Genomic DNA, 8154 nt, shown 5'->3' with positions numbered 1-8154 from the left:
TTGCTAAAGGAAAAGGCAAGAAGGCCAAAGCAGTTGCTGTGTCAGAAGCTGCTGTTTCTGATGCACCTAAAGGAAAAAGGGCCAGAACTAGTTCTGAATCTGATGCTGCTCCTACTAAAGGAAAGATGCAGAAGATTGGTGCTGCTTCTATTCCTCAGAAGAGAAGAAAAGGTAAGGCAGACTTGGTAATCACTCAAGAGCAGCTGGAGGAAGCTCTCGAAGAAATGGAAAAAGAAGAGGCTGATCCCAAGCTGAAGAAGAAGAAGGCTCCCCTTCAACTTGTGAGTCCTATGGTTGAGATGACTCCAATAAGGAAAAGGATGGCAGATGAACGTGCTTCTGAACTTATTGCAGACAAAAAGGATCTAAAAGCACAATACACTCATCAAAGAGATGAAAAGCTCAAGGCCTTGGGATTGGAAGATTGTGATAGGTTCTACAAAGATAAATTGGCTGAAGTAAGAGCCATTGCTGGTAAGCCCACTGAAGACAATGAGGAAGACGATATGATGCTCATGTTTGAAAATGCTCCAGAAGAGGGAACTTCAGAAGTAGTTCCTCAAGCTGCTGATCCACAAGAGATCACTTCTGAAGCTGGCCCTGCAGATCAGGTAATTCAGATTCCAGTCACCTCTATCCCCATTTCACCTTTTTCAACATCTGTACCTGAACCAATAGAAGACACTTCTGTCTTAGACAATCTTGCTCTCCATTACTCAGGTGAGTTACCCATAGACAAATCCACCTCAGAAAAAGCCTCTGAAACAACTCCAGAAGCAGCTGCTTCTGAAAATGTTGTTTCAGAAAACCCTCATCAACAAACACCTGAACCACATAAACCCACAACACCCCCACAATCACCAACAGCTACCATTGACCCCCAACTCAACACTCAAACATCAACTTCACCACAACAACCACCATCTGAAACTGAATTTCAACCTTTACCTGAACACTCTCCTGAACCAACTCCCATGGATGTTGACATCTCTCTAGTCAATGTTCAAGCCTCAACCTCCACCACACACATTGATTCTGACCAGCCCTCATCTTCTAACACACAAACACACCTTACCATTCCAGTTCCTAACCCTATTCAAGACTTAGAAATCAGTGATTCTGATCTTGAAATCCTTGAACATCCACCCACAAACATCCTGGAATCTGGATATATCAATTCTGAGCTTCAGACAATCCTTAGTCAATTGCTTAATCTTGTGGATCAACGAAGGACAATTGATCTCACAAGTGCATATGAAGACTCCTGGGCATCACTTCAGAACCGGGCAACTGAGCTAATTGAAAGCTTAAGGGCTAAGTGCATCAGAAGCAAGGAAGCTTCTGTCAGGAAGTTAATGGAGCATCTGAATCAGAATCTCAGAATAAGAAGTTCTACACTGCTCCTGGCAAACCAGCCTTTCTTTTTAGAAACGGATTACTTGACCAGAGAAGCAAGGTTGTGTAAGCTTCTGAAGAAACAGATGGCACAGCAGCAGCAAGAAGCTAAGGAAAGGGAATAGGCTCTTCTCCAGAGGCAACAACAGCTTGAAGAACTGTTGCAGAAGAAGATTGAAGAAATGGAGGAGATGAAGAAACAACATCAAACCAACACTTAGTTGCACACCCTTGTGTTTTTCTTTTTGTTTGTTGTTTGTTTTGAATTCCTAGTCCTTGCTTCTGAAACCATTCTGTTTTAATTCTCTTTGCTTCTGAATGCTTACTGATTCTGACTGTTTAGCTGCTTCTGACAATTGAATATACATGATTTTTGCTCTGATTTATTTAGTTCATTGCTTAGTATACTCTCTCACGTTTGAGTTTTTCTCATATCTTTTTGTATTTTGTGCTTAGATTTTTTTAATTTTTTTTGATAATGACAAAAGGGGGAGTATATGTGACAAGTATTTAAAGGCTCTGAGCCCCATTAATGGCATTTGAAATTTTTGAAAAACTTCTATGTTTTTACCTTATTGGTATAAGCTATGAATGAACGAAGGAGTATCAAAATTCAAGTAAAGTTAATTGAACCATTCTTCTTATCTATAAGTAAATTCTTTCATTGATTCAGTTTTGCTTTTAAGCTCTGATAATAATTATTGCGCGCAAAATGAATTTAATTAACCTGGATAGAACTTAGGGGGAGCTTACAAACCTCACCTTAAAGACTATCAGACTCAGGGGGAGTTTGAGCTTACAAACCTCAGATTCTGAGCTTACAAACCTCAGAACCCCAAAGTCAACTTGTTAATTAGATTAACAACAATTGATCAATTTTAAATACTTTTGTTTGTCATCATCAAAAAGGGGGAGATTGTTGGAACAAAATGTGTTTAACAATAAACCTTAAAGAGTTTTGATGATAACAAGGTATTAAAAATTGTAAATTGGATTAGCTAATATTTGTTCAAGTGTACAGGACCATAATTATAAAGTTACATCATCATTGGTTCTGAATGAGCAAATAAAGAGCTATGGAAACAACAAAAATTTGAAGCTTGGACGCTCCTGAAGGCAACTTGCTCCTAAAGAAAAAGCGCTCCTGAAGTCAAGCTGCTCCTGAAGAAATAGCGCTCCTGAAGTAAGCTGCTCCTGAAGAATAGTGCTCCTGAAGACAAGAGGTCCAGAAGTCACATCATCAGAAGCTGCATCATCAGAAGCTGCAGAAGTCATCTCATCAGAAGCTGCATCATCAGAAGCTGCCTCATCAGAAGCCATTTCACCAGAAGCTGAATATCAACTGGATTTGCAAAGAATCAAGAATTGAAGAATCATCAATGCAAAAGCTGTCTATTGGATTCGAAAACACAAACAAAGGATTAGTGGAGTTTGCAACGGTCATTTCAAAGGTGTTTGAAGGCATGTGTTTGCAATTTGGACGAAAGCGTTGACATTGTACTTTGTACGAATTGTACAACCACGTTCTCCACTACTCTGTTTTGTGTCTGCACTTCAAGACAAGAAAACAGCTCCAGAATACGGTCTCGCCTGCATAGATGTTCCTTTGGATAAGGAATGGATTTCAAATTGGTTCTTCATAGGACAACAACCAAATCAGGCAAAAGATCATTGGTGAAAGATCAAGCTTCAACAACGACTCTTTGGTGTGCTGGCAATTTCACAACGTCTCTTTCACACCTCTATATAAAGGAGTGAAGACCTAGAGAATTGGCAATGCAAGAACGCTGAACGAAAGACTCAAAAAAAGATTTTCACAAGTACCAAACCTCTGCTGAAATTGTTCTGCATTCACTTAGAATTTCTGTGTCTCAAAGTCATATCTTAGAAATTCTTAAGTCCATTGAGTCTGTATCTGATTTGTATTGTGAGCACCTCTGATTGTATATCAAGTGTTCAACCTTAAACAATTTTCTGTGTAATTTTGTTTAGTTAGGAAGTCTCTTGCAGTTGTGCTTGAGCAGGAAGTCTCTTGATTGTGTTCTTGAGCAAAGGAAGTCTCTTGCTTGTGTGCTTGAGCATTGGAAGTCTCTTGCTTGTGTGCTTGAGCATTTGTAATCAGATATTACTCATAGTGAAATCTCCTTGGAAGTGCAAGGGGGACTGGACTACTTCCGGATTGTGGAAGGAACCAGTATAATTGCTTTGTGTCGTTCTTCTTCTCTCTCTCTGATTTATTCCGCTGCATTTAGATTCTGATTATCACTTCAGAAGCTGTCTCACTTAGCTTCTGATCAGTGTGTTCAGTTTTTAGGAGAAACGAAGAATTTTCCAAAAACACAATTCAACCCCCCTTCTTGTGTTTTTTCTCACCTTCACTATTTAGGGCCTCAGCACACCAACCATGACCATCATCTACCATCGTCATCCTCACTTCCATAACAGAAACTGCAGGTGCATGCGATCCTGGCTTCACAACACCAGCTAAAACTCTCAGCACGTTTGCAGCATCTATGTCCATGCACACATTGATTTCAGGAACTCCTTTTCGTGCTGCTGGTATTCCCGTTATCTTGAGATATCCCAGCAACTGATTTTATTCGTAGATAAGTATCAATGCTGCAGTTTGATTATCATAAATAGTTGTGAAAAGTAAATCCTTGCGCGCTGGAATTCTAGTGTTCCTTGGAATCACTGGGACAAACTTGTTTCCATCCGCTCGAATTCTAATGGAATGCGGTGTGACTTGAATGGTTAGTAAGTCCAAGTTTCCAAATGGATCAATGATGCCTGAAGCAACAACTCCTTCTATTGCTGCACCACAAACCACACCTTCCAAAGGATTTATTATTATACCTTTATAAACTTCTCTTACTTTGCATATCTTGGTAACAAGATTCCTCACCCTTGGGATATAAGAACATCCACCAACAGTTATCACATCATTTACATCCTTGACTTTTACCTTTGCATCATGTAAACACTGGATGATAAGGCTTTCACATTTTTCAAACACCTGCTTGTTCACTTCCTCAAATTCCGCCCTGTCAACAACCTTGCATATCTTCAAACCATCTCCCAAGTCTACATCAACTTGAACATTGATTTGAGAGGAAAGCTGATGAATTACATCATGGGTTGCAACTCGAAGCAATGCCATCGATTTAATTTCTTTAACGCCATGGTTCTTGAATATGTTTTCAGAATCCTGTAAGAGATGACACATCATATTCTGAAGCAAGTCCTCTCCACCGATGGTACTTCCTGCCACAACTTTTATCTTTGATACTCCTCCGGCCGTAGCGGTCACAACAACATCACAATAACCAGCACCCATATTGATATCTAACTGGTCGTAGTGTTCTAGAGCTTACTAGACACACTCTCACACATAATTTGGATCCTCATTTAGTGTCAAAATTTCTCTATTTATATCTAACAATCACTACAACTACAACACACACTACGACAATAGAGGATCCAAATGCACTAAGATAACCAATACGAAAGATTATAATCATGCAAAAATTATTGGAAACAATCCAAGTCTTGTATAAAATAAGGATATGGTTTGAAATGAGTTTATAAATAGTGACATCTCTTATCTTAGAAGTTAGTTTTGTAATAATGAGTTAGACTCGATATAAAAATATAATATGTTATTAGAGCATGGTTTTGGACCACCCACCATTTATAAGCACGAAACAAACTCAATATCGTTGATTGTTAGGAATGCATTGAGAAATAATCTAATCTCACACAGAACACTCATATATTTCTTTGTACAAAAAATAAAATTAATATTCCTTTTTCTTATTTTCATTCAATTCTATAATATTTATTTTTTATTTATAACGTCGAGTCAAAAGAATAATAAATGTATGCTTTATTTGCAAAAATAAAATAAAAAATGTATAGTTGTTTAATTTCGTTACTTTTTCCTTTTTTCCTCCTCATCAAAAAATGCATTGACATTATTAAAAAGGTTCAGATTCTGATCACCTACCCTGGAAAAATCATCGTGACAAATAGTGAATGGGGTCTATTTTTGCATACGATGATGCTTATGATTAGTCCAAATAAACGCTCTTTTACATACTCAAGTTGTGACAGTGCACCCTCGATATAAGTCTCCATGTCGTAGTAACAATAATCAAAGTGCTTCTTCTATCTCAAACTGCTATCAATTTCTCAAATCACTTTCATAAATTTTTCTCTTCTTCTCTTTTACTCTCATTTCGTTTCTTACTCCACCACTTTAATCGGTATGTGGTTTGATCGTCTTGTAGTCTCCATTGTTTTTTTTAAAGTATTAATTTTTATTTATTACAGTGTTTGGATAAGTTGCATAAGTAAATATTTAATTATTCCATCGATAGACATGGATATCTAGTGTTCGAATAATTTTACGAAATTAAAGAGTTCCTATTTGTTATCTTGGTCAAATTTTAATATTAATTTTGTTTTTTTATCCTCAGGTGGTCCAGAGATTGTTGCTGACGTTGGGCCACTGAAGTAGGAATCGAGCTAAGTATGATATATTTTTATTTCAATTTATTTTATCCACTGTGCTTTTTTTGTGTGTAAATTTTGTGTCCTTGTGTGTTTTTACAATTCAATTTTTCTTTATTTTTTGTACATCAAATTTCTTAGAAAATTCATTGATCATGTAGAATTTTCTTTTTTTTACCCCAAAATTATTTTTATTATTTTATGTTTAAATGATAAATTAAACAAGTATTAAAATTCATTTAAATATTTATTTTGATTGATTGTTTGGTTATCAGTTTTGTTTTGGTGTTCTTTGATTCAAGTGTTTATCCCTTGTTATTGGCTATCGGTTTCATTTGGTTGTGTTGTTGCTCGTTTATTTTTTAGCTTTTGGACTAGTATTTTTACCCTTTTGACACATTTTGTACTAAAAAGGGAGTTTTTAATATATCATTTTGGTTATTTCACAAACAAAAATTGTTCCCATTGATAATTAAAGGTGTTAAGAATTTATAATAGCATAAGACCAAAGTGTGTGATTTGGTTAAAAAATTGAAAGATTGAGCTACAAAAAAGCAATGTAGTTATTAAATGTTTGATTTTTTACAAAATTCGCTATTTTTTAAGCAGAACGTATTATCTCAAGCTTCGACCTGGATCCTCGTATTCCTTTTTTTGCCTTTGTAGTTGGAGATCAGTTGTTGGATTCATACAGTGGTTTGAAGCTTTGATCTCACAAACATTGGATGAATCTAATTATCTACTCTAAATGCAAAGACGAGAGAAGCTTGATCTCTCAAAATGCATATCAATTTGAACATTTGTTAAATGTTTTTTGTCGAATGGTTAAACAACACAATAATAGAGGTTATTAGTTTTTAACAAAAATCTTAATATTTTTAAGAGATAGCTTCCACCTTAAAGGATGGATCTGGATCATTTCTTTACTTTTGTGCCTCTTTATTTGACAATTGACTGTTAGATTCATACAACAACTAAGAGTGTTGATCACTCAGATTGGGATGAATCAATTGGTTAACCTTTAGATAGAGACAACATAAATGAGAGATGATCCAATATTATGGATATTGAAATCAATTTAACTGTTTATTAATGAAGGAGTATACAATATACCAATGCTTGATATATATATATATATATATATATATATATATATATATATATATATATATATATCAATCATTTACTTACATATATGATTACCACATGATATCAAATATTTACTTGCAGACACATTTTTAAGTATACTATTGAGTATCGACATGTATTAATATTTGGCCCAAGTTTTACTTTTCTTCAATTTTCATCACCCTTTTAGTTTCCATCTAATTAATTGCCTCCCTCTTTGTGACAAAAGCGTGAAATACTTGCTTCGGTGCCTATCTAATTAGTTTCCTTTTTTTTTCTTCTTATAAACTTCTAACATGGTATATATGATGTATGGATTTGCATCATTTATCTATCCTTCATTTATTGTTAATATATGAAAAAGATAGGCACAAGTGAAAGATTAGTGGGTTGCACTTCTTAAAATAGGCCCCACTAATCTGTCAATTAAGTGTGTTTCTCTCATAAATGGGCAACAAATAGATGGTAGATAAATGGAGCAAATTTGTACTCGTATATATGAAATATATAGATAGTAGATAAATGGAGCAAATCTGTACTCGTAAATATGATATTAGATTAGATGTATAAAATAAGTTTTTTCCATGATCTTACATGTCTAATTAGCTATATCATGTTGCAATAAATTAATGAGTCGCTATCTTCACCTATATGTTTTTTACAACGGTAAACTTATGACAACTCAATAGTCAAATTGTGTTTAGTACAATTTGGCACCTCAACTAAAATCGGGAAATTAATTGATAATGTGGATGTCTTGGCTAATCTTTGTCTATGTTTTATAACCTAAATACACTAGAGAAACTTAATTTTTATTTCTAAAAAACAAAATATTTTGAAGAACTAATAAACAATTTTAATGCTGACAATTATGACAGAGGGAAATAGTTTAAGTACTTTTCTATTAATGTATAGTTCATACATTGCTCCCCTAATGAGTATTATCTAATAGATCCAAAGCTACGTATTATCTATTCTTTAACAATTTGTTTATTAACAAAATGTAAATTCTATCCTTGATATGCATATCAATATCTCATATCTGTTAAGTATTCGATACATAAATAGTATAATTGTTTTTACTTTCAATTATATGTTATTGCAGAGCGAAAAATAACT

The 8154-nt window shown here is 34.8% G+C and overlaps 1 pseudogene; it reads right to left on the bottom strand.

Moving 5' to 3' along the window:
* Positions 1 to 3739: 3739 nt before the first annotated feature.
* Positions 3740 to 4732, bottom strand: LOC146924747 (heat shock 70 kDa protein 8 pseudogene; annotated as a pseudogene).
* Between the last annotated feature and the right edge of the window lie 3422 nt (positions 4733 to 8154).

This window comes from Medicago sativa, chromosome 5 (genome assembly GCF_051527215.1).
Source record: "Medicago sativa cultivar Bolivia chromosome 5, Bolivia_mono, whole genome shotgun sequence".
Taxonomy (NCBI): domain Eukaryota; kingdom Viridiplantae; phylum Streptophyta; class Magnoliopsida; order Fabales; family Fabaceae; genus Medicago; species Medicago sativa.
This window is presented reverse-complemented; position numbering and strand designations above follow the sequence as displayed.